Raw genomic sequence first — 27,804 nt, 5'->3', positions numbered from 1 at the left:
ACAAACATGACGTTAGTCGACACACAAACATGACGTCACTCGTCACACACACACACACAGACAACTTATTTTTATATATATACTAGCTGTTGGGGTGGCACTTCGCGCCACCCCAACACCTAGTTGGTGGGGCGCTTCGCGCCCCCCCAAGCCCCCCCGCGCGCGTAAGTCGTTACGCGCCATATTAGTTACGCGCCATTGTAGTTGTGTCCCTGTGTCCCAACTGTGAATAGAGATAGATATAAATATATGTTTTTAACTATGTAAAACATGCGAATATACAACATTCTTCGCTGTCCCATTGTCTGTGCATATAAATAGATTGTCAAGTTTACTGACTCTTGAACATGCAACATATAATTGTCCATGGGAAAAACAATCCGTATTCAGATCTATACCTCATTATTCTAATGATGTGTCCCTGTGTCCCGGTCGTCATTTATATTCCCTGTGTCCCGGTCGTCATTTGTGTCCCGGTGTCCCAGTTCGTAATTTCTCTTTGAGTGTCCCGGTCGTCATTGATATTCCCTGTGTCCCGGTGTCCCGGTCGTCATTTGTGTCCCGGTGTCCCGGTCTGTAATTTCTATTCGAACAATCCCTGTGTCCCGGTCGTCATTTATATATCCCGCCTGTGCCCCCGGCGTCCCCGTTGTAGTTGTGTCCCTGTGTCCCGGTCGTCATTTATATTCCCTGTGTCCCGGTCGTGATTTGTGTCCGGGTGTCCCAGTCTGTAATTTCTCTTTGAGGTTCCCGGTCGTCACTTATATTCCCTCTGTCTCGGTCGTCATTTGTGTCCCGGTCTGTAATTTCTCTTTGAGTGTTTTTTCTTTTTAGTTTTTTTTTAGTTTTTTACCTTTTTTCTTTTTTCAGTTTTCTTTTTCTTCTTTATTTTTCAGCGTCACTATGAAGTACATACCGACGAACCTTTGTTTTTTTAACTTAAATCTGGTAGGCATTGATGACCTTATCCAAGTCAAAATCCCAAACCCAATCATCATCGCTATCATTTTCAGTTTTGATATGTTTTGACACTCGCTGTCCAGGTGGATTTTCATCTAACTGCGCGGTTTTGCGTTCTTTAGCCGCAAGCCTGTTTTCTTGCTGTTCTTGTGATTCCTCGGAACGCTTTCTTTTCTTACTTTCTCTATCAGCAGCAAGTTTTTTGGCATAAACTCTTTGAGCAGCTTCCTCGGCTGTTGCCATTGTAGGTTCTTCAGTCATTTTACAATTAAACATTTTTCCATGAACAAATGTCTTAAATACCATTAATGACGTCACCGTCATAGCAAAAATGACGACAACTAATTTCATGACGTCAGTCGACACAGAAACATGACGTCACCTGATCCACAGACAGACAGACAGACAACTTATTTTTATATTTATAGATATACTAGCTGTTGGGGCGGCGCTTCGCGCCCCCCCCAAGCCCCCCCGCGCGTGTAAGTCGTTACGCGCTATATTAGTTACGCGCCATTGTAGTTGTGTCCCTATGTCCCACCTGTGAATATATATATATATATATATATATATATATATATATATATATATATATATATATAAATATATATATATATATATATATATATATATATATATATATATATATATATATATATATATATATATATATATATATATATATATATATATGTTTTTAACTACGTAAAACTTGCGAATATACAACATTCTTTGCTGTCCCATTGTCTGTGCATATAAATAGATTGTCAGGTTTACCGACTCTTGAACATGCAACATATAATGGTCCATGGGAAAACAATCCGTATTCAGATCTATACCTCATGATTCTAATGATTGCCCTTGAGCTTTGTTGATGGTGATTGCTAATCGACCATTCCCTGTGTCGCCGTCGTCATTTATATATCCCCCTGTGCCCCCCGGTGTCCCCGTTGTAGTTGTTTCTCTGTGTCCCGGTCATCATTTATATTCCGTTTGTCCCGGTCGTCATTTGTGTCCCGGTGTCCCAGTCTGTGATTTCTCTTTGAGTGTCCCGGGCGTCATTTATATTCCTTGTGTCCCGGTCGTCATTTGTGTCCCGGTGTCCCGGTCTGTATATACATTCGTTTTTGAATTGGTCTTTTTTTTAGTTTTTAGTTTTTTACCTTGTTTTAGTTTTTTTAGTTATACCTCATGATTTTAATGATTGCCCTTGAGCTTTGTTGATGGTGATTGCTATTCGAACATTCCCTGTGTCCCCGTTGTCATTTATATATCTCCCTGTGCCCCCTGGCGTTACTTATGTCCTGGTCGTCATTTATACTCCCTGTGTCCCGGTCGTCATTTGTGTCCCGGTGCTTTATTGATGGTGATTGCTAATCGAACATTCCTTGTGTCCCGGTCGCTTTCTCTTTGTGTGTCCCGGTCGTCATTTATATTCCCTATGTGCCGGTGTCCCGGTCGTTTTATATATTTCTATATATATAGATAGAAGATGTGCCGGTGTCCCGGTCGTCATTTGTGTCCCGATGTACCGGTCTGTAATTTCGTCTGTCGAAAACATGACGTCAGTTGACACACAAAACATGACATCACTTGACAGACGCACACACACACAGACAACTTATTTATATATATATAATTATTTGGCATAAACTCTTTGAGCAGCTTCCTCGGCTGTTGCCATTGTAGGTTCTTCAGTCATTTTACAATTAAACATTTTTCCGTGAACAAATGTCTTAAATACCATTAATGACGTCACCGTCATAGCGAAAATGACGACAACTAATTTCATGACGTCAGTCGACACATAAACATGACGTCACCTGATCCACAGACAGACAGACAGACAACTTATTTTTATATATATAGATATACTAGCTGTTGGGGTGGCGCTTCGCGCACCCCCAAGCCCCCCCGCGCGCGTAAGTCGTTACGCGCCATATTAGTTACGCGCCATTGTAGTTGTGTCCCTATGTCCCACCTGTGAATATAGATATAGATATATATATAAATATATATATATATATGTTTTTAACTACGTAAAACTTGCGAATATACAACATTCTTTGCTGTCCCATTGTCTGTGCATATAAATAGATTGTCAGGTTTACCGACTCTTGAACATGTGACATATAATGGTCCATGGGAAAACAATCCGTATTCAGATCTATACCTCATGATTCTAATGATTGCCCTTGAGCTTTGTTGATGGTGATTGCTAATCGACCATTCCCTGTGTCGCCGTCGGCATTTATATATCCCCCTGTGCTCCCCGGCCTCCCCTTTGTAGTTTTGTCCCTGTGTCCCGGTCGTCATTTATATTCCCTGTGTCCCGGTCGTCATTTTTGTCCCGGTGTCCCAGTCTGTGATTTCTCTTTGAGTGTCCCGGGCGTCATTTATATCCCCCTGTGCCCCCCCGGCGTCCCCGTTGTAGTTGTGTCCCTGTGTCTCGGTCGTCATTTATATTCCCTGTGTCCCGGTCGTCATTTGTATCCCGGTGTCCCGGTCTGTATATACATTCTTTTTTTTAGTTTTGTTTTTCTCCTTTATTTTTAATTTTTTTCCTTTTTTATTTTTTTTTTCCTTTTTTAGTTTTTTTAGTTTTTTAGCTTTTTTGTTTTTTTTATTAGTTTTAAGTTTTTTTTTCTTTTTAGTTTTTTCGTAGTTTTTACCTTTTTTTAGTTTTTTTTTAGTTTTTTTTACTTGTGTCCTGGTCGTCGTTTATACTCCCTGTGTCCCGGTCGTCATTTGTGTCCCGGTGCTTTGTTGATGGTGATTGCTAATCGAACATTCCTTTTGTCCCGGTCGCTTTCTCTTTGAGTGTTGTCATTTATATTCCCTATGTGCCGGTGTCCCGGTCGTCATTTGTGTCCCGATGTCCCGGTCTGTAATCTCGTCAGTTGAAAACATGATGTCAGTCGACACACAAACATGACGTCACCCGACAGACAGACCCACAAACACACAGACAACTTATATATATATATTTATATACTAGCTGTTGGGGTGGCGCTTCGCGCCACCCCAACACCTAGTTGGTGGGGCGCTTCGCGCCCCCCCCAAGCCCCCACCCGCGCGCGTAAGTCGTTACGCGCCATATTAGTTACGCGCCATTGTAGTTGTGTCCCTGTGTCCCACCTGTGAATATAGATAGATTTATATATGTGTTTCAAACTACGTAAAAATTGCGAATATACAACATTTTTGGCTTTCCCACTACTGGAAGCTTTCCGTTTCCAATTGCCAGCAATTGATCTGAAAATGTTTGACCAGAATCATCGTTTTGCAATCGGACACGCATATTTGTAGTTAATTTTAATATTTTTACGTGTGCCCATAAATTAGAATTTTTCAGGCAAGCATTCATTTCGTCTGCAGGAGCTAAACTACGTAAAAATTGCGAATATACAACATTCTTGGCTTTCCCATTGTCTGTGCATATACAAAGCCGTATGCACTAATAATGACGTCATATGCAAACGCTCTTTTTACAAACAAACAAACATGCATACACACAACTCGTTTTTATATAGATAGAGAGATAGATGGATACAATACAAATTAACTGCGTAAAACTTGCGAATATACAACATTCTTCGCTGTCCAATTGTCGCTGCATATAAATAGATTGTCAGGTTTACCGAACCTCGAACATGCAACGTACAATTGTCCATGGGAAAAACAATCAGTATTAAGATCTATACCACATTTTTCTAATGATTGACCTTGAGCTTTGTTAATGGTGATTGCAAATGCTAATCGAATTGGGAATTGCAATCTTTTAAATTGAAAAGGCAGATCCGTTGGAATCATGGGAATGCGAGGAATAAGAACAGCCTTACCCTCAAAATGCCCTGTCAAGATTGTTGCCTTTATTAGGCTTTCCATTGTTTTTTTTTACCGCAAGTCGCGTGCCATTGCAAAGCTTTGGTGGGTCGCCTATTTTTAGTTGTAGCACGTGTGGTGGAAACCCTGAAAGATATATGGAATTTAAAAATTCAGATGGATAATTAACCGCTTCATTTGGTTCCAAAACTGTGTCGACTGACTTGCAAAGGACTGCCTGGTCTCGAATCTTGGTCAAAACAATATTGTTGATTTCGTGGACGTCTATATTTTTGGGTGCGAGAATCGCTCTTTCACTTAGCCATTTATTATTTTTATAATTTTTTAGAATATTCGGAAATACTTTTTCAATCAATTCATTTTTGGACGTCACTAAACTACAGAAATCAGCAGGTAGTTGTATACGTCCTGAAATTGAGTCTATCGTATCATAAATGTCTTTTTGTTCCGACGTTAACTTGTAAATGTTATTTTGTACATACGACAATAGATCACTCGTACTGTAACTTTGTTCACGATCCAATTCTACACATGTCGAAACAGCAGCGATACGGTTAGGTGAAGGCATTCCCAAATCCTGAAGAGGTTTGTTTGCCATACGTACGCACAAATCTTCTATAATAACTAAAAGCCATTTATTATTTTTATAATTTTTTAGAATATTCGGAAATACTTTTTCAATCAATTCATTTTTGGACGTCACTAAACCTATCGTGGTATCTTTGAAGATGGTAGGTTGGCCGTAAACCCACTGGTTATCTACTTCGATGGTGGTACCGTTGCCATTGTAGGTTTTTCAGTCATTTTACAATTAGAAATTTCTCTTTCAACGGTCTTCTTACAATTAAAAATTTGTCTTTGAACGATATTCTTAAATACCTGTGTCCTGGTCGTCATTTATATTCCCTGTGTCCCGGTCGTCATTTGTGTCCCGGTATCCCAGTCTGTAATTTCTCTTTTTTCTTTTTTCAGTTTTCTTTTTCTTCTTTATTTTTCAGCTTCACTATGAAATACATATCGCCGAACCTTTGTTTTTTTAACTAAAATCTGGTAGTCATTGATGACCTTCTCCAAGTCAAAATTCCAAACCCAATCATCATCACTATCATTTTCAGTTTTAATATGTTTTGACTCTCGCTGTCCAGGTGGATCTTCATCTAACTGCGCGGTTTTGCGTTCTTTAGCCTCAAGCCTGTTTCCTTGCTGTTCTTTTGATTCCTCGGCACGCTTTCTTTTCTGACTTTCTCTATCAGCAGCAAGTTTTTTGGCATAGACTCTTTAAGCATCTTCATCAGTCATTGTAAACTTAAACATTAATAGAATTCTACGCGAACATATGTCTTATACAACTTGAATGACGTCACCTTCAAAGCAAAAATGATGGCAACTAATTTCATGACGTCAGCCGAAACATGACGTCACCTGATCCACAGATCCACACACAGACAACTTATTTTTATATATATAGATATATATATATATATATATATATATATATATATATATATATATATATATATATATATATATATATATATATATATATATATATATATATATAATATATATATATACATATATATATATATATATATATATATATATATATATATATATATATATATATATATATATATGTATATATATGTATACATATATATATATATATATATATATATATATATATATATATATATATATATATATATATATATATATATATATATATATATATATATATATATATATATATATATATATATATAAAATGAAAAGAGAAATCACCAATGCTACAGCACAAAAAAAAAAAAAAAAAAAAAAAAAAAAAAAAAAAAAAAAAAAAAAAAAGGAGACAGAAGGAGAAAAGGAAGACTGTTTTCCTAAATTAGTGATTAATATAGACCAGCACTTGAATGAGGCCTTAACCCTACTCATCCATACAATCACATAGGTCAAACAGCATAGCCACACATAATCAACCATAAAGAATAATCCATGGACAGGCAGTCATGTCGTCAATAAGTATAAGTCGTCATTTACCAAACAATAGAAAAAATAATATAGACAAATAATTCAGAGGCAACACCCAACATAAGGGCTCATCAGGAGAATACACTGGCCTATATAGGGTTTCGCCACTCTAAATTCTCTACCCAGCACAGTGTTGTGGCTACCACAGAATATCCATGGCATCCCCGTGTCAGGTATCACCCCCAAAATACATGCCTATGAAAGAAAAAAAAACAGCAAATGTAAAACAACCAAGTAATACCAAAACAAGCTTATCCTGTTAATATATCCCTCCCTTTAACAACAATAGGTAAACTAAATATTATAAATTTTACCAAATCACAAATATTAATACATTGCAAAAAACCTGAATGAACTAAACAATTATAGAATTCATCTTTACCATGTCGCTAATTTTTTAGAAAATCCGCTCAATTAGAAACACAATTCAAAATAAATGGCGCTGTGACAACATTTCTCGAACCTCCGAAATTAGTTAAAAATTTCTTTAAGTATTTCTAGATAATTCTTTTGATATTTATTTAAAAGTTCGTTATAATGAAAACTAAATTTTTTAAATTGCCAAGTTAATTTATTTGCAGAAAAACCTCTTGATATCAATTTTTGGCTTAAGATTTTACATCTATTTTTAAAATCAATATAATTACTACAAATCCTTGCATAACGAAGTAACTGTGAGAAAAACGGTGAATATGTGATATTTGAGTGTATATTACTTTCAGGGAATGGGAAACTAATCACTTCAAAATCAAAATCATCCGTTTTATTATACATTTTAAAACTTAATTTATTATTATAACAAATATTAATATTTAAATCTAAGAAATGATCTTCATGACCAGCGCCATGACTAGGCTCAAGAATAAGCTCTGATGGATATATATTTTTAGAAATATCAATGAAATCCTTACAATTTAAGACCAAAATATTATCTAAATATCTTTTATTATTTGACAAAGCATGTTTTAAATTAATTGGATTATTCTTATCCATCATATATTTATATTCTAGTTGACTTAAAAACAAGTCAGCTATAAATGGGCTGGCATTCCCCCCCATGGGAATTCCCATAATTTGCTTGTACAAATCACCCCCAAATCTTATATAAGTATTGTATAAAACAAATTCCAATAACTCTAAAATCATATCCAAGCTGTAACATCTCAAGTTAACTGTAGTATTAAAGCAGTTTGTCCATATAGCTTTTTTATTATAAATGTCTATTTTTAAGAACCTTTTACTAGATAAGAGGAAAGATTTCTTTATAACAGTTTTTAAATTATCAAACACTAAATTAAGTGATAAATTAGTATACATTGTCGCAAAATCGAAAGACTCAATTCTTTTAGCTGAAACCATTGTTAAAGAATCTATCACCTGCAGTGAATTATTAACACTCCAATATGGATTAAAATTCGAAAAATTTTTAATACCAGAACAATAGGTTTTAAGTTTATTTACAATTTCCTTTAAAATTAAAGAGAGGTCAGTAGCAGCAATGCGGGTTGGACATTTAGCTGCTCCAGCAATAAACCGTGGTTTAGGGGGATTCTTTTGAAATTTTACAGTCCAATATAGGAAAGGGAACTTTTTATCATTGTCATTTATTTTAATATTAAAATTTTTAAAAAGTATTTCTTCAGTCTTTTCAATTAAATTCTCATCCTCTATATTTACCTTTTCGTAAACATTAGTTGTGCATAACTCCCTTTTTAAGATATCACAATACAGCTTCTGACAAATTATGGCAAAATTATTATTAGCTTTATCCACTGGCACAATTACAAATTCATTCTTTAGATTAGCAATTGCTTGTTTAATCTTCGCATTATAAAATAATGATTTAGTGTTACTATGTTTTAAGTTAGAATATATTTTATTTCTTACTCTACTAATAATTAAATTCTTCCAACTTTGAAAACTCTCTTTATTTTTATTCTCTTTCTTACACCACTTATCAATAAATAAATCAAAATCATTTTCCAAGCCATCAAGAATACTCGATGGTTTCAGATGATGAGAAAGACGGAAATTAGCCCCTTTATTCATTATAATTTGAAGATCATCTTGCTTTATTATTGACAAGTCCCCTGTTATAACATGTTTGTAAGTAGGATTTACAAATGGGCCAAGTTGCTTACAATTACAAACCGGTTTCCAATTTATATCACTATCTAGTTTTTTTAGTATTAAATTATAATTAAAAATAATTTGCCCAATAGTTTTTGAAAATGTATAAGTTAAAACTGGACTATCATTATAATTTAAATTACTAGGGAGGGCCTGTTTCACATGCCGCTGATTTAAAATTTCTGGTAAATTAATATCTTCAATCTGCTTACAAGTAAAATTAATAGGTAAATATAATCTGTTATCCTTATTACTAATCTTATCGAACTTTTTCTTTTTTGAAATAAATTTCGTTTTAGTTAGAATGCAAATTGTATCACATATTACTTTAAAATTATAATCAAGAGCTGTATTATTCTTAACAATCCAGAAAAGTTTGATTAAATTCCTCTTGGATAAATTATTTAGACACTTTATTACAGAAATCATACCCCTAGATTCAAGTATCTGGCATAGATCTATAGAAAGCATTTGTACATCTAATTCATTTTTTCTATTATTTTTCCTATGTCCTCTCGATCGTTTTTTACGTTTAGTAGGACAAGTAAAAGAAGGATGGTCCATAAAACCATCAATACATTTAACAACAACATGAGACATGTCACCATATTTTGCTACACGATCATTTAGCATAAAAGGATAAGCTGTACCAACAGTATGGATCCAGAAATCCTCCTGTTTACGTAGTCTATTATTCTTCTCTTCTTTATTTAAATTTTCTAATTCTAAATTTTCTAAAATTGTGACAGTTATATCTGATATGGAACATTTACCATTATTACAATGTTGAACTAGATAGTTATTAGTTTTTTCATTATTAACTGTTGTCTTATGTCCAGAAAATCTTTTATATATATTATTAGTTGTTTCCCCCACATAATGTAGGCAGCATTTATTACATTCTAATAGGTAAATTACATTGGTTGTTCTACAATTAACATTACCACGTAACTTGCATGCAAAATTTTTATTATACAATGTAGTTTTAACAGAAGTCCGTGGGATAAAATGATCTTGGCAAAGAAAACAACGACTTTTACACTTACTAACTTTCAAAAAATCGTTCCGAGTTCCGAGGCTAATATTTGTGTTTTGTTGCATAAAAAGTTATTGAAAATAAATCCAAAACAAACCAACATCCAAATCAAAATCCAAAAATCAAAGTCCAAAAAACATGCCAAGGTCAATAGGTCAATAGGTCAATAAATACATAAACAAAAAGATGAAAGAACATGAAATTTGCATAAGTGCCATCTCACCAATAATTAACAATATCAGGTTAAAAACCTGGACCAGGGTTTAAGGTCTGTCGGGGAGAAAACTAAAATAAAAATTTTCTCCACCAGCACTGGATCCAACTTGGAATAATATAATGAAAAGAGAAATCACCAATGCTACAGCACAAACACACACAAAAAAAAAAAAAAAAAAAAAAGGAGACAGAAGGAGAAAAGGAAGACTGTTTTCCTAAATTAGTGATTAATATAGACCAGCACTTGTATGAGGCCTTAACCCTACTCATCCATACAATCACATAGGTCAAACAGCATAGCCACACACACACACATATATATATATATATATATATATATATATATATATATATATATATATATATATATATATATATATATATATACATATATATATATATATATATATATATATATATATATATAATATATATATATATATATATATATATATATATATATATATATATATATATATATATATATATATATATATATATATATATATATATATATATATATATATATATATATATATATATACATATATATATATATATATATATATATATATATATATATATATATATATATATATGAATATATATATATATATATATATATATATATATATATATATATATATATATATATATATATATATATATATATATATATATATATATATATATATATATATATATATATATATATATATATATATATATATATATATATATATATATATATATATATATATATATATATATATATATATATATATATATATATATATCTGTCGAAGGATTTAAAGGTATTTGGCGATATTTCTAAAAAAAAAATTCGGGTCACCAACACCATGAACATGGTGTTGAGCTGGATAATCTTCATTTGATGGATGTTGACCTGTAATAGGATAAGTTATGCAAGAAAGACGTGCTTTGAAAGGGACTTGTTTTAAGTTAGAGAATTTAAGGATTTTTGGTAGGGATTTTTTGAGCTGACTTCAGAACGTGGAGGGGGGTTGTAAGGAGATTGAGTTATGTGGAGCTGACCTGCCTTGGGGTTGAATTTTGGGATTTTGAGTCCAATGGGGCTTGGTTATGCACTGTTTTGGTTGACTGGGATGGAATTATGTGAGTTTCAGTGGTATGAGAATCTTGGGAATACAATTGTCACAATTCTGGCACCTACGCAGTGGGGGGGGGCCTTCGGGCCCTGCCCCCCCCCGTAATTTTGTGAAATGTTTAATTTCCCCATGGTTTCTTTTGATTTCTGGCAAAAGTAGGACATTTATTAAGAATCTAGATACAGGTGTGAAGCCCTTTTTTGGGATTTTACAGCATGCAAATATCCGGTCAAGTCATTGCCCAATTATTAACTCATTTTCTGTCTATTTTTTTTACCCTCTTTGAAGTAATTAGCGATTGTACTGTTATTTTTTTCGTAAAGAGAGTTTGCTTTCCACAGCAAAATAGAATTATCCTTGATATTAGGGTGTTTATCCATCCTTTTCAGGATAAAGTACAGCTTTCAATGGATCAATTTTGGAAACTATCATTTTTCATTACAATCGACGTTTAAGCAATAGAAGAACTACCCCCCCCCCCCACAGCACCCATATGGCACTGTTGACCCTAAAATTTTCATTTCAGTGGAATATAATAGATTAATCACTGGTTCTTAATCGCTATGAACATAACCTGAGCCTAAAACGTACTTTTGAGGCTTCAGTCTTCCCCCCCCCCCGTCCGCTACAATACTACAGATTAAAGTTAATCTCTATTCTGATGTACGTGCTTTTTGCATTTATTTAGCTACTAAATAAAAAAAAAGTGCTTCTTTATATCTGCTGTTTCGAAGGTTTTGGCCCCCCCCGATAAAAAAATTCCCGCGTACGTGCCTGTCACAATTACACACATGCTATCGCAATTGTAGGTATTTTCAATATTAACACTGATATACACTCTCAGAACAAAATCCATTTTTAGCAAACTCTTAGACCGGGTAACTTAGTAACTAATTATATATTTAAAGCAAACTGTTAATGAAGTTCGGAGCAATAAGAAGAAAAAAGCGAAACAGATGTAAGTACAAAGATATAAATTCAACAAACAATATAATAAAACTCGACACACAAAATTAGGTATTCAACAAAATGAGAAATTTGACTGAGAAAGTAATTCATTATTTTTATTAAAAATTCACTTAAATAATGGTATGTTAAATTGTCTTTACAAAAAAGAGTCCGACGTCGAGAGCCAATAAAACTAGATTCGGGGTCTTTTTTATCTTATTCTAGCTTCCCTTGGCCCTGTCTACTTGCCCTAAAATTTTAAAATGGACCAGCAAAAGTAATTGAATATTTTTCGCACTAAGAGTTGACACAATTAAGCTCCTCGTTTAATATTTGTTGTTCTCAGCAAGGTCACCTTGGTCTTGTCACCTTATCCCAAAAGTTACCCTGATGGGTGAAAAACAATTTTTGGCCTAATTTGGGGTGTCAATATTCGATGGAAACCGTATTCAAAGTAATTCCTCCTCTTTTTACCCAGTTTTTTACCCTTCTTTTTCACTCGTTTTACCCAGTGCACATGCCCGGTAATTTGTAATTTGATAGGAGATAAAATAAATTTGCACGTATTTCTGGCGTAACAAATCTATACCCATTATTATTTTTTTTTTTATTGTTTTCTTTTCTTTGGTGAAATAGCCTAGTCTCGGTCTAAATGGCTTGTGAACTTAAGCCTTTTGGAGAAAACAAAATTAATTGGCTCATTTTTCAAACTGACTTGGACCCAAGTTGCTCCTCCTTGACACCTCGTCCTTTACGCTAACGTTTGAATTGTAAACCCAATTCTTTAAGAACGGCTTCTGAAACACAAGGGTCGTTTAATTAGAACAATAAGAAGCTTTTTTAAATTTCCTAAAATAACTTTAGCGTAAAGAGCGAGGTGTTGTAGAGGGGGCAACTCCTCCTCATGTACGTCATAATTTCTCTTCGTTTTAAGTTTTTATGTTGCTCCTTAATTTCAGTTGATTTTTTTTTATCTAATTACTATTACACTCGAAATTGAAGCAGGGAAGAAATAATATAAGTTTGTGTATCATGAAGTTACGCATTCAATTTTTTCCTTGAGGGCATAATCCTCTTTTGTTTCTATCTAACCTTAATATAGATTTTAAAGAACGTTGAAGTTATCTTTGCGCATGTAGTCTTATAGTTTGATTTTATTACTTTTTCTAATTATAATCACGCTTAGTTCAACAGCCTTATTTTCGCTGGTTGCCATCTGACGTACTGGAAGTGGCATAGTTGGACTCAAGAAACCATAAAAGAAGTTAAGCTTATATCATCATTATGATATACAATTTTGATAAGGCTCTAAACCTAAGCGGATTTGTCTCTTTTCATCTTGAACTTGAGTGGCCTCAAAGCAACAGCTGGTTCAAGTTCACACGAAATCCTCTATTTATGAAAAGTTCCTTGTGAAAGCGTAGCTTAGTAATACGATGGAGGGTTCAGAATGGAAAACATCGGTTTTTACTAGTATTTCCTTTGTCGAAATTTAGAAGAAAGAACGAGTTAATATAAATCTCAAAAAAGGTGTGCACATATTTAAATAAAAAAACAAGTTTTTTTTAACTGAAAGTAAGGAGCGACATTAAAACTTAAAACGAACAGGAATTACTTCGTATATGAAAGGGGCTGCTTCCTCATCAACGCCCCGCTCTTTACGCTAAAGTTTGACTCTTTCTCTCAACTCTTCTTTTTAAAACATTAAAAAACTTTAGCGTAAAGAGCCTGGCGTTGATGAGGAAGCAGCCCCTTTCATATACGAAGTAATTTCTGTTCGTTTTAAGTTTTAATGTCGCTCCTTACTTTCAGTTAAAAAAAAAAATTGTTTTTTTATTTAATTTCTGAACGTTTTTGAACCAATGCATGTTTTGATTTTGGCTCTCCGCAGAGGAATAATTAAAATGAAATTTGCATTTTTTTTTGGGCTAAATGGCTTTCTCATAATTTTGATCGAATGATTTTGAGAAAAAAGAGCGGGGGAGGAAGCCTAGTTGCCCTCCGATTTTTTGGTTAATTAAAAAGGCAACTAGACCTTTTAACTTTTGACAAATCTTTTTAGTAAAAGATATACATAACTTATAAATTAGCTTACGTAAAGAACTTTTGTATTCTCATGTTTTTATTACATATATGAGGGGGTTCTCCCCCTCGTCAGTACATCGCTCTTTACACTAAAGATTAAATTTTGTCCCAATTCATTAAGAATTACCACTGAATCACACAAGGTGTAAAATAAATAGTTGAAATTACTAAAAATACTTTAGCGTAAAGAGCAAGGTATTAGGAGAATGTGAGCCCCTCATATGGGTAATAATTTCTGTTTGTTTTAAGTTTTAATGCTGCTCTTTACTTCCAGCTGAAGAAAACTTTTCATATTTATTTTTTCATTGTTTTTTTAAATAATGCTAGTAAATCCTGCGCTCCCTTCATGGAAATTTCCTTCCCCCATGACAAATTCCTCGATGGAAAGTTTCCCCAGCTATTGATATCAAAATTCCATTTTTTAGAGTTTTGGTTACTATTGAGCCGGGTCGCTCCTTACTGCAGTTTGTTACCACGAACTGTTTGATTCCTATTATTTGTCCAGAACTAGATTAGCATCAAGCATCTTAGAGAGCTGTCTAAAAGCTAATCTGAAGGCTAATGCTTGTATTCTATGCATAGTGTAATTTTGTATTGGCAATGCCATCGTGAGATGGCACATGACAACAAAAATGGAGCCTTTTGTGTTGTGTACCAGTGAAATTCCCATGGCCAAAAGTCCTTTAACCTGATACTTAAAATCTTCCTATTGAATGCTCACTCTCCCAGTCCTCTTAGTAAGACCAATTGTAAAAAAAAACATATTTTGAAAAAAACTGCCATGGGAAAAAATGTATTCACTAAAATTCAAATCTCATTCATGAATAAAGATTAATATTAATTGTGTTTATCCTAACAATAATAGGTTATTAATAAACATACTTCCGTGGATTCTGAAAATTTGAAACCATGATATGCCTATTTTTTTTCTCCGACTATAGCGGGGCGCTAGGATGTCTTAGAAGTATCGAATTGTGTCACCAAACGAAAGTTTCGTAATTATCCCCCACCTTGTCAAAGCGTTTATGAATATGTCACTAGTTCTCTACTACAGGCAACGAAAGAGCATTGCCTCTCATTACTTATTGCTTTGCGGCATTATTAATTTTTGAATATTGCCCTTTAAGCTTTCAACCAATTTTCTCCAGTAACGCCACGATTTTCCAGAGAAATTCTTAAACAATTTTAGCTAGCAATTTTTGTTAGCTCAGGGAAACGCAAATGGAGGCAATTTTGTAATAGTTTTTACTTCGGCGGCGGAAAACCGACTGGAAGATGTGGTACTTTCTTTGGATAACCTAGGTAACTGAGTATTGCACCGAATTTAGGTACTTACGTATTATACCGACCACACTGAAGAAACGAAGTTAGGTGAACCATAAAGGACTATTCCAAAATATAGTGAAAATATAGAACTTTAATACCAAAATTATTGGAACTAGAACAGAGAATTATGGAAAGCAGACCGTCCCAGAACGCAATATTTTAAATACCTTACCAACTCTATATATTAAATATTTAATTAAAATTTACCTGCTTAGTAGTTTATCTCACTCAGGCTAAGCTAATCATCTACTAGTGCACACAGTGAAACCAGTTTTAAATATATTAAGAACAACAGTGTAGTCAGTATAATACATAAGTACTCAAAAATATACTGAAAAAATGACAGTTCATCCTTCCCTTAATATCCAGCTTTCTCGACATAACAATATAGGCTCGTACATATGAGTAAGATCGGGGAGGATAGGTTGGGGTAAAAAATACAAAACTGAAGCTTGCTATTTCAAAATTTACAAAAGCTAAGGTAAAATTGTAATAATAACAATAATATTTTAGGGGGTTCGGAATGGGCGCTAAGAGCATCTCAAGCGTACTTGCTTGTAGGAAAGCTTAGCTTTTCCCAGAAAAGAAAATGAAAAACTGGCGGTTGAATCCAGGACAAATTCCGTCATTGTGTTTTTATCTTGGCAACCAGCCTTTAAAAGTAGCATATATTTTATCAAATCATGAATGAACATGAGATACCCCATTGGGAGCATTTTGGACTTCACCTTTGAGACAACAGTTGCATACCTGCATTTGATACGAGTGTAAGTTATTTTTCTCGTGTTTAAACTGTGAAAATGTGCAAATCCTGGTCATTCTTTCTTTCCAAGTGTTAACAGCTAAGTAGGGGGTAAACACATTATGAGATAAAAGTGCTTTTGTCTGTGCACTCTCGTTATTATTATTCGTCAAATATGCGGATTCTTTTATCTCCCGCTATGCCAAATCTCTCAGATAATTTCGTATCTTTGGAAGCAAAATTTAGACATATTACGCTTTTACGTCGTGAATGTTGTAAATAATCGTAGATATTTAAATAAGGGATTGCTTAGTGTCTATTGTTGGTATACACAGTTTTATGAACCAAATTCACTGCACCTAAACCCACTTCATATGCCCCCCAGTCTGCCTCATGGTTCATATTAGTGTTTACATGCATTCAGTATGTATATAGGCAACCCTCTGTGCATGTTTTCTGAACTAAAAACAAGTAGTACCAAACATTTGGTACGATTCGATTCCCCGTCCTACATAATTTTTAAATATAATAGTCACTGCTTTGACGATTGGGTACCAGCCCTCTCGCCTTCAATGGGACCAGATATAACTCCATGCCCGACCCCATTTTGTGGTACTTTTTCGGTCTTTTTTTTTAGTTTATTTCTCATCAATAGTTGGTTCAAAATACTAAGCAGAGCCGATTTGAAAAAAACAACAACAATAAAACCAGCAAACTTTTGTATATATTCTGGGGGTATCTTTGACCCTATCAAGGGGCTTGAACCAAATTGTAAAGTTAGGGACTATCTTACTTGGAAACATTATTGAGGAAACTTGATACCAAGTTTCCTCTGTTTTATTATTTGTGTTTAGTTCAGAAGCGAGCATGCAGAAGAATGTGCTCTTCATATATGTCGTATATGCATATAGGAGTTGCATGCCCATATATGCAACCAGGGCTATATCCATGATTTTTTTCGGGGGGTGTTTTGCACAAGGATTTTTCTGCAGGGGCTGGGGTTAAACAACAAACTCAAATAACGCTTAAAAATGTGTTTACATCCATTTTTGTTACATTTTTACGAGTCAAACAAATTTTTTTTTTTGGGGGGGGGGGGGGGGCTAAAACCCTCTAGCCCCCGGAATACGGCCTTGTATGCAACTCAACCTTGCTTTGCGTCTATTGTGGCTGCGGTATGCATGAACTTCGTTACAATTTGCTTTCTGACAATTGTGCAACAAACAAGATCAAATTTGGTTTGTTTTGCAATTAATTTTTAACAACTTTTCCAAAAAAGAAGTTTTTCAAAGAAAAGCAAAGAGTTAAATTATACAAAAGATGAGCAGGAATAAAGTCAAACGTGTTTCTATTTCTCATAATGCCAAAAAAGAATAAATCACAATCATAACTGAGATTGCTGAAAAAAACGAATGAATGTGGACTGACAATTTCATATATATATATATATATATTTATATATAAATATATATATATTTATATATAAATATATATATATTTATATATATATATATATATATATATATATATATATATATATATATATATATATATATATATATATATATATAATGTATGTATATATTAAAATGAAAAAGGGGAAGATTTACGATGTATTTTGTTTTCAGTAAAGTGCAAATTAAATTATGGTCTTTAGAAGGCACGGGGGCACTATTCCTACTCCTCTTAGTTTCTGCTTGTCTTGAGTTTGACTCGGGTTATTTATTGTAATTTATGTTCGTTTTGAGTTTGATTTATTTATTGAGGAAGATTTATATTTGTTTTATCCTTAGAACATTATTTGACTTTATTCCTACTCATCTTTCGTTTATTGTAGTTCTTTATTTTTCCTAGAAAAACTTCTTTTGTGGAAAAAGTACTTTAAAATTAGTTTCAGTTCGTTTTTTATTGATAGAGTCTGTTTTATTGATAAAAAGCAACATTCTAATTTTTTTTTTTTATTTTTGTCCATAGTCATCCATATTTTAGCTTACTATTTTTGTTTGACAAAAATCGTTCAATAATATACGCCCTTTTTAAAATCTACAGACACAAAGCGTCTTTTGATTTTGTTTTGAACCACCTCAACTTCCTATGAAAAATAAAACTTAATACTTTATTCTGTTCCTAAGCCATTGCATTGGCATCTATGCTATTTTGACATCCTGGATGCACTTATACCCTTTTCTACTTACATGTTTGACAAAATTATTCAATAGTATAAGGCCTTCTGAAAATATACACACACAAAGTGTGTCTTGATTTTTTTTTTTGCACCACCTCACCTTCCTCTAAAAAATAAAACTTAATACTCTATTCTGTTCCTAATCCATTGTATTTATATTTATGCTATTTTGACAACCAGGCTAGGATATTATCTATCCCTATTTCTACCGACCTGGGCGTTAACACCATATTTCTACCTGGGACCCTGTCTATTGGCTTCTGTAACTGTAAGTAAAATTCATCTGAATCGCTAGTATCTCCGTCAGTTGACTCTATGGGGGCATATACTACTATAATTGATACCCAGAAGTTTTTACTCATAAAATGAACAAGTAGTATTCATATTATGAATACATTCCTAGCCTAAACAAGACTTAGCAACTTCCTTATTCATCATGGGCCGAAACAGTAAATAACTTTTTTTTTTAATTTCTGAACGTTTTTGAATTAATGCGTATTTGATTTTGCTCTCCGCAAATGAATAATTAAAACGAAATTTGCGTATTTTTTTTCGCTAAATGGCTTTCTCTTAATTGTGATCAGACGATTTTGAGAAAAAGGGTGGGGGAGGAGGTCTAGTTGCCCTCCAATTTTTCGATTACTTAAAAAGCCATCTAAATTTTTAATTTTTAACGAGCGTTTTTGTTAGTAAATATATACGTTACTTACGAATTAACTTACGTAACGAACTTCTATATCTTTCAAAGAACTCTCTATATTTTTATTATATTTATGAGGGGATGGCCCCTGTCGTTAACACCTTGCTCTTTACACTAAATTTTTAATTTTGTCCCAATTCTTTAATATTGACCCCTGAATCACAAAGGCTGTAGAATAAATACTTGAAATATACTAAAAATACTTTAGCGTAAAGAGCGAAGTTTTTAGGAAGTGATGAAACCCCCATATGTGTAATAATATGTGTTCGTTATAAGTTTTAATGCTGGCCCTTACTTTAAGTGGAAAAACTTTTTCATATTTATTTTTTCATTGTTTTTTTTTTCAAATAATGCTAGAAAATCATGCGCCCCCTTCATGGAATTTATCTTCTCCCATGACAAATTCCTCCAAGGAGAGATCCTCCCACGTATCCCCCTCCCTTTAACCCCCTCCCCCTACCAAAAAATCCTCCTGAAAAGGTCTGTACACTTCCAAATAACCATTACTGCATGTAAACGCTGATCAAACTTTTTAGCTTGCCCCTCCTCCCCCAGGGACAGTGGGGGAGTAAGTCAGCCCAAAGACATAGTTAATATGTTTTTCGACTATGTTGAACGAAATGGCTATCTCAAAATTTTATCTGCTTATTTTGGGAAAAAATTAGCGTTGGAGGGGGCCTAGGTGCCCTCCAATGTTTTGGGTCACTTAAAAACGGCACTAGGACTTTTAATTTATGTTAGAATGAGCCTTCTCGTGACATTCTAGGACCGCTTGGTCAATACGATCACCCCTGGGAAAAAAAAACAACAAACAACAAACAAATAAATAAATACGCACCCGTGATCGGTCTTCTGGCAAAAAATACTAAATTCCACATTTTTGTAGATAGGAACCTGAAACTTCTACAGTAAGGTTCTCTGATACACTGAATAAAATGGTGTGATTTTTTTAAGATCCTATGACTTTTAGGAGGTGTTTCCCCCTCTCCTCCGAAACAACGCAAATTTTCTCAGGCTCTCAACTTTCGGTGAGTAAGAGTAAATTTGATGAAACTTATATATTTAAAATCAGCATAAAAATTTGATTCTTTTGATGTATCTATTAGTATCAAAATTCCGTTTTTTAGAGTTTTGTTTACTATTGAGCCGGGTCGCTCCCTACTACAGTTCGTTACCCCTAACTGTTTGAAAAAGCTTTGTCAAAGTAATATAGATGTTAGTTTAATGAGCAATGGATTTAGGAGTGTGCAACCCTACTCATATTTAGACTAATTTTTGTCTTTTTCAATGTTTTTCTGTCCTTTAAGTTTGAAAAACTTATTTTTATAAATTTTAATTTGTGATTGTTAATCAGATTGTCCCGGGAATTCCGTCTCCCTCATGGTGGTTTCAGGCCCCATCCCCTCTCCCAACTCTGCACCCACCGAAACTCTTTCATTACAGACGATTGGAAATTTAAAAAAGCTTATTATTCTTATTAAACGGCCATTGAGCTTCAGAAGTCGTTCTTAAGGAATTAAATAAAAAAAAAAACAAGCTTCCGTTAGCAAAAGCTATGGAGCGACATTAAAACTTAAAACGAACTGATATTATTCCGCATAAGAAAGGGACTGTCCCCGCATCAACCCTCGCTCTTTACGCTAATTTTTTATTATTTTAAAAGTGGAGTTGTGAGAAAGAGTCAAACTTCAGCGTAAAGAGTGAGGCGTTGAGGAGGGGACAGCCCCTTTCATATACAGAATAACTTCTGTTTCGTCTTAAGTTTTGATGTCGCTCATTTCTTTCAGTTAAAAAAAAAACTAGTTTTTTTTATTTTATTTCTGAACATTTTCGAATTAATGCAGATTATGAATCACTGTACATGAATAATTAAAACTAAATTTGCATACTAATTTTACTTTTTTCTCGGCTAAATGGCTATCTTAAAACTTTGACCGGACGATTATGATAAAAAAGGGGTGGGGGAGTAAACACGCATCCGTGAAACCTCTACAGTAGGGTTGTCAGATTAGCTGAATCGGATGGTGCTATTTTCATTAAGATTCTAATTCTTTTAGGGGTTGTTTCCCCCTTTTTCGAAAATAAGGCAAATTTTCTCAGGCTCGTAACTTTTGATGGGTAAACTTGATGAGAATTATGTATTTAAAATCAGCATTGAAATCCGTTTCTTTTGTTGTATCTATTGGTATCAAAATTCCGGTTTTTAAGAGTTTCGGTTGCTATTGATCCGGGTCACTCATTGCTTACAGTTCGTTACCATGAACTGCTTGATTAGAACAAAAAGTAAAAACTTTAGCGTAAAGAGCAAGGTCTTGAGGAGGGGGCAACCCCTTTCATGTATGTAATAATTTCTGTCGATTTTATGTTTTGATGTTGCTCCTTACTTTTAGTTGCGGAATTTTTTCAAATTTAATTTCTCATCGCTTTTAAATAATACCGGAAGTCCATGAAAAATTTCTTAAGTTTCCTTTAACCACAGAAAAATTCCACTATGGAAAGTTGTTTTCAAGTAAAAATACCCCCTTCCCTTCTAGGGAAATTCTTTCAAGATAATTCCATTATAGCTGAAAATTCTACCCCGAAATTTTTTGCGGATAATCTCCGGTAAAATTTTTTTGTAGCGCACTTTCATTTGAAAAATAATCTAAATCATGCCGTTAATCATCCCCCTCGGTTGAAAAGTTTCCAAGGAAAAAGGCAGCAAAAGGGTATTTTCCAGCAATTTTTTTAGGGGGAGGGGAGGGATACTAATGAAATTGTAAAAACGCACCAAAACTGTGAAATTGATATCTACTATCTTACGATTTCTGGGAATACATCTGGTCTACGCTGTTACTATGAAATTAAAGAATAACACTAAACCCCAAAATAAGTAGAATTTATTCCGTACAGGAGGAGGAATATCCCATCCTCGTCGTCTCTCTGACCTCAAGTTTTATCCCAAAAATAATAATCTAAATGATACAAAATTCCATCGTATATACAACTTTATTAATAAAAGATCACAAAGCATTATTAAAAGACAGAAAAATGCAATTAAAACTCAACAACGGAAATAAACAAAACGTGAAAATAGCAAAAAGGAACCATGTAATTAAAGAACTGCGGGGGTCCTAGCAAGCAATTCTAGAGGGGGGATATAAGAAGTAAATTTAAACCCAAATACGATCTATTTCTGAGTGGTTTTAATGGAAATGCTACGTTAGTTTAACCCAAGACTATGCATATTTATACCACCGTGATAATATGTGTCTAGCCCATGCTAGCAATCAATTCCTGAGTGGAGGGGTTATTATTAGAGGTAAAGTTTTATTTACACTTTAATTCACGTTTTACATAGCTCCTATAAGCAAATCAAAGGATTTTGGACTTCTTTGGCTAGAATTGCTGTTTTGTACCACAAAATTTGGAAAACGCCGCATTGCTCTGACAAAATCCATTTGACTAAAATAAATGTCTATGTTAATTTCCTTATTTTGTCCGATTAACTGTATTTTTAAACTGCCTCTACGTGTTTCAGAGGCATTACTACCTCTGAAACCCGAGGCTCAATACAGTGTAGTTTTTTGGTAATTCTAAATCAATTGACTACCTCAGAATTTTCACACAATAGCTTTTTGGCATTCTTTTGGATCCGCCAGCTCCAAGATTTTGACTGTGCTTACCTCCGTGATAATCTATGACTGGCAAATGGCTGCTCTATGGCGCGAATTATCACTCCTAGGGGTTTTTCAACCTCTTCCCCACAGAAATAACTTTATAAACTGAAAACGACCATTGTTTTTGTTTGAACAGCGGAAAATTGCCATTTCATTGTTAGATTACAATGTTCCATGGTAATTCCGGTCTGTGGCACTCAATGGCATGTGGCACCCTTTGGCATATATTATCACACCTAAAGCATTTCCAGACATTCTTCTGCAAGAATATTTGCTTAGACTAGAATCGATCTTTAAACTTAATGAACAGCCCCAATACCGTCTCTTTTGATGACTCCTAGTAATTGAGGCTAGCTTGGCACAATGTACCAGTCCTATGACACCGTCCGGCGCACATACTAAGAAATCACAAAGTTTTATTGCAACATAAAAATCCTTATTACAAAACAAAACAAATCATAAAAGATTACATAGTCTTCTTTCAAAATATAAAGTACTTCTTACAAAACAACATAAATTCTTACAAAACAGAAAATATATCCTACGAAAACACAAATTCTTATTACAAATAATACTTATAAATCAAAAATACATAAGAAATGAGAGATTGTTCTTACAAAATACAAAATATTTCATACAAAAAAAAATACTTATTACAAAACAGAAAATGTTTCTTACAAAGAAAGAATAATTCATAAAAAACAAAATACAGCCTACAAGATCACAAATTATTCTTGCAAAATAGAAAATACTTCTTACAATACAAAAAAATAATTCTTACAACAATCGCAAATTCTTCTTATAAAACAAAAAATAATTCTTACAAGACAAAAATAGATCCTAAACAATTACACATTCTTCTTAGGAAATGCAAAATAGTCCTTACAAAGGAAAAATAATTCTTACAAAACAAAAGTACATCCTAAAAAATCTTAGATTGCTCTTACAAATACAAAACACTATTTAAAAAACAAAAAAATATTTCTTAAAGAGCAAAAAAATAATTCTTACAAAACAAAGATACATACTAAGAAATCACAAATTTTTCTTACACTTTGCAAAATACTTCTTATGAAACAAAAAATTCTCACAAAAAAAGAGTATCCGTAAAGATGACATACTCTTCTTACAAATTACAGAATACTGCTTACAAAACAAAAAATTCTTACAAAACAGAAATACATCCTAAGGAATCGCAAATTCCTCTTAGAAAATACGAACCAATTCTGAAAAAACGAAAACACATCCTCAAACGGTTCATACAAAATACAAAATACATCTTAAGAAGTCAGAGATTGTTCTTACAAAATACAACTTATTACAAAACACAAATTACTTGTTACGTAACAAATAACACATCTTACGAAGCAAACAATAATTCTTACAAAACGAAAATACATCCTAAGAAATCACAAATTCTTCTCACATCATACAAAATACTTCTTACAAAGCAAAAAATAATTCTTACAAAAACGAAGATACATCCTAACAACCACAAACTGTTCGTACAAAATACAAAATCTATATATATAAAAATAAGTTGTCTGTCTGTGGATCTGTGGATCAGGTGACGTCATGTTTCTGTGTCGGCTGACGTCATGAAATTAGTTGTCAGGTGACGTCATGTTTCTGTGTCGGCTGACGTCATGAAATTAGTTGTCGTCATTTTTGCTTTGACGGTGACGTCATTCAAGTTATATAAGACATATGTTCACGTAGAAATCTATTAATGTTTAAGTTTACAATGACTGATGAAGATGCTCAAAGAGTCTATGCCAAAAAACTTGCTGCTGATAGTTCCTCGGCACGCTTTCTTTTCTGACTTTCTCTATCAGCAGCAAGTTTTTTGGCATAGACTCTTTGAGCATCTTCATCAGTCATTGTAAACTTAAACATTAATAGATTTCTACGTGAACATATGTCTTATATAACTTGAATGACGTCACCGTCAAAGCAAAAATGACGGCAACTAATTTCATGACTTAATTTCAGAACTTAATTTCTGTGTTGACTGACGTCATGAAATTAGTTGTCGTCATTTTTGTTATGACGATGCTTAGTATATTGTAAAACACATTAATTTGGTTAATAATATACCATTTAAAACACCAAAATGAACGTGCTGGAGTAGTTACTCGGTGAGAGAGGGTGTCAGAACGGAGAATGAAGGTCCCAGGTTCAAATCCTGGTTAGGCTAAAAAAGGTAAAAATCTAAAAACTAAAAAAAAAAACTGAAAAAACTAAAAAGGCAAAAACTAAAAAAAAAAACTAAGAACTAATAAAAAAAAAATTAAGAATAAAAATAAAAAAAAAATAAAAAAGATAAAAACTAAAAAAAAGTAAAAAGAAAAAACGAAAAAAAACTAAAAAAGCTAAAAAAAGGTAAAAACCAATAAAAAACTGAAAAGAAAAAAAGGAATAAAACTAAAAAAATTTTCATCTAAAAAACTAAAAAAAAACTAAAAAAGGTAAAAACTAAAAGAACTAAAAAGAAAAAAAAACTAAAAAAAGGAAAAAAACTGAAAAATAAAGGAGAAAAAGAAAACTAAAAAAATATAAATAAAAATAAAAAAACTAAAAAGATAAAAACTTCAAAAAAAACTAAAAAGAAAAAAGAAAAAAACTAAAAAACCTGAAAAAAGGTCAAAACCAATAAAAAAAAAATAAAAGGAAAAAAAGGGAAAAAATTAAAAATTTATTTCATCATATACCAATTCAAAAACGAATGTATACCGGGTTGACGACCGGGACACAGGGAATATAAATGACACAACTACAACGGGGACGCCGGGGGCACAGGGGGATATAAATGACGACCGGGACACCGAGACACAAGGAATATAAATGACGCCCGGGACACTCAAAGAGAAATCAGAGACTAGGACACCGGGACACAAATGACGACCGGGACACAGGGAATATAAATAACGACCGGGACACAGGGACATAACTGCAAAGGGGACGCCGGGGTGCACAGGGGGATATATAAATGACGATGGCGACTCAGGGAATGGTCGATTAGCAATCACCGTCAACAAAGCTCAAGGGCAATCATTAGAATCATGAGGTATAGATCTGAATACGGATTGTTTTCCCATTGACCATTATATGTTGCATGTTCAAGAGTCGGTAAACCTGACAATCTATTTATATGCACAGACAATGGGACAGCAAAGAATGTTGTATATTTGCAAGTTTTACGTAGTTAAAAACATATATATATATATATATATATCTATCTATATTCACAGGTGGGACATAGGGACACAACAACAATGGCGCGTAACTAATATGGCGCGTAACGACTTACGCGCGCGGGGGGGCTTGGGGGGGGGCGCGAAGCGCCCCCACCAACTAGGTGCTGGGGTGGCGCGAAGCGCCACCCCAACAGCTAGTAGTTTTTATAAAACAAAAATACTTCTTGCAAAACAAAAAGAATTCTTACAAAACAAACATACATCCTAAAAGATCACAAATACTTCTTAAAAAATACAATATACTTCTTACAAAACACAAATAATTCTTACAAAACTAAAATACATCCTAAAAAATCACAAATTCTTATTACAAAACAAAAAATACTTTTTACAGAACGATTTCTACAATAAATAGATTCAAAAACTCAGAGATTTTTCTTACTAAATTTCACATTCCTACCACTGCCATCCATTCATTTCACTCATAGATGACGACGAGTTTTGACCATCTCAAGCGTTTAAAGTTGTAGACTTATGAAGTGGGACTTAATCAAGATTCAAATAGTTGCATTCCACTTAGGTTCATTTCAGCTCAATTAGCGTGCCTCGCTACGCTAAGTGAAATTAAATGAACCTAACTGGAATGGTTTTTGTTTTAGAGCATTTTTGGAGAGATTGTAAGCTCAAAAATCCTTCCCTAACATCTAATTATTATTCAATAGGTTGAAAGATCCTTCGATACAAAATGGGGGAAAAATCGGAAGTTATTTGTGGAACATCAAGAGTAAATACTGTTTTTTTTTAATATTTTGGTATAGAGAATAATCTATTGCAATTTCCCTGAGGTCAAAATATATTTTTACTCCACTATATATGATAGAGCTCAAGGACCAATTTTACACCTCCCACACTTGCAAATGAACAGTTCCGGACACATTTTATCTAGCACTTAAAAAAAAAAAACAAATACAGTTAAATACTAATCTGTTAGTGATTTTATGAAAGCTATTGATTACTCCTAAGAGCAGCGTTTCAGATGACCTTTATTTTTCTAATATTCAATTCAAAATAATTTGAAGTGCCAATTATTGATATTTTTTTATTCCACAAAATTGGCGGATAGCTATCGGTCAACAATTTTCAGAATCTACCTTTTTATTTACCTTTACTATTTCTGTTTACCTTTACCTTATTCCTTACTTTTCTTGTGCAACAGTTTTATAATCGAATCTTTGCCTGGTTTAGGACATTTATTAGGTCTTAAACGCGAAATAAAAATGCGTGTCAGGTGTTCTTCTAACACTGTTGCAAGATTGCACACCATCGAATTCGAAAGACTGTGTACATCATTTCCTTTGCTGAAATCAAGTTTACAAGGTATTTCAAATACGAGTAATTATTCTACTGTGACATCTCTAACGTCACAGTTATGCGTTGGGTTTGCCTCACATAACGAGACTTCGGGGTGGTGTGTCGGTTTTGGTGAAAGCACTGGACAGAAAAACTGGCTAAAAAGATTCCGACTTTTCTATGCCATCTGTAATGTCGTGGTCTTGCTCATCTTTAAAGACTTATGAAGATTGTTAACATGTATGATGGTTTCTCTTCCCTAT

The 27,804-nt window shown here is 33.5% G+C and overlaps 1 protein-coding gene across 3 annotated transcripts in view; it reads left to right on the top strand.

The window, feature by feature from the left end:
* The window catches only part of LOC136026660 (probable imidazolonepropionase), a 156,070-nt gene that overhangs the window by 42,096 nt on the left and 86,170 nt on the right, over positions 1–27,804 (top strand). The window contains exon 1 of one of the 3 annotated variants that reach the window (XM_065703402.1): positions 16,379–16,475. The exons of the other annotated variants lie outside the window; for them this stretch is intronic. The gene's annotated coding sequence lies outside the window, so the exon portion shown is untranslated. Of the gene's footprint in view, positions 1–16,378; positions 16,476–27,804 lie in introns of those variants that run through there. 3 annotated transcript variants of the gene reach the window in all.

The sequence above is a fragment of the Artemia franciscana genome, chromosome 1 (genome assembly GCF_032884065.1).
Source record: "Artemia franciscana chromosome 1, ASM3288406v1, whole genome shotgun sequence".
Lineage (NCBI taxonomy): Eukaryota > Metazoa > Arthropoda > Branchiopoda > Anostraca > Artemiidae > Artemia > Artemia franciscana.
The sequence above is the reverse complement of the archived record's forward strand: the minus strand, read 5'-3'. Positions and strand labels throughout refer to the sequence as shown.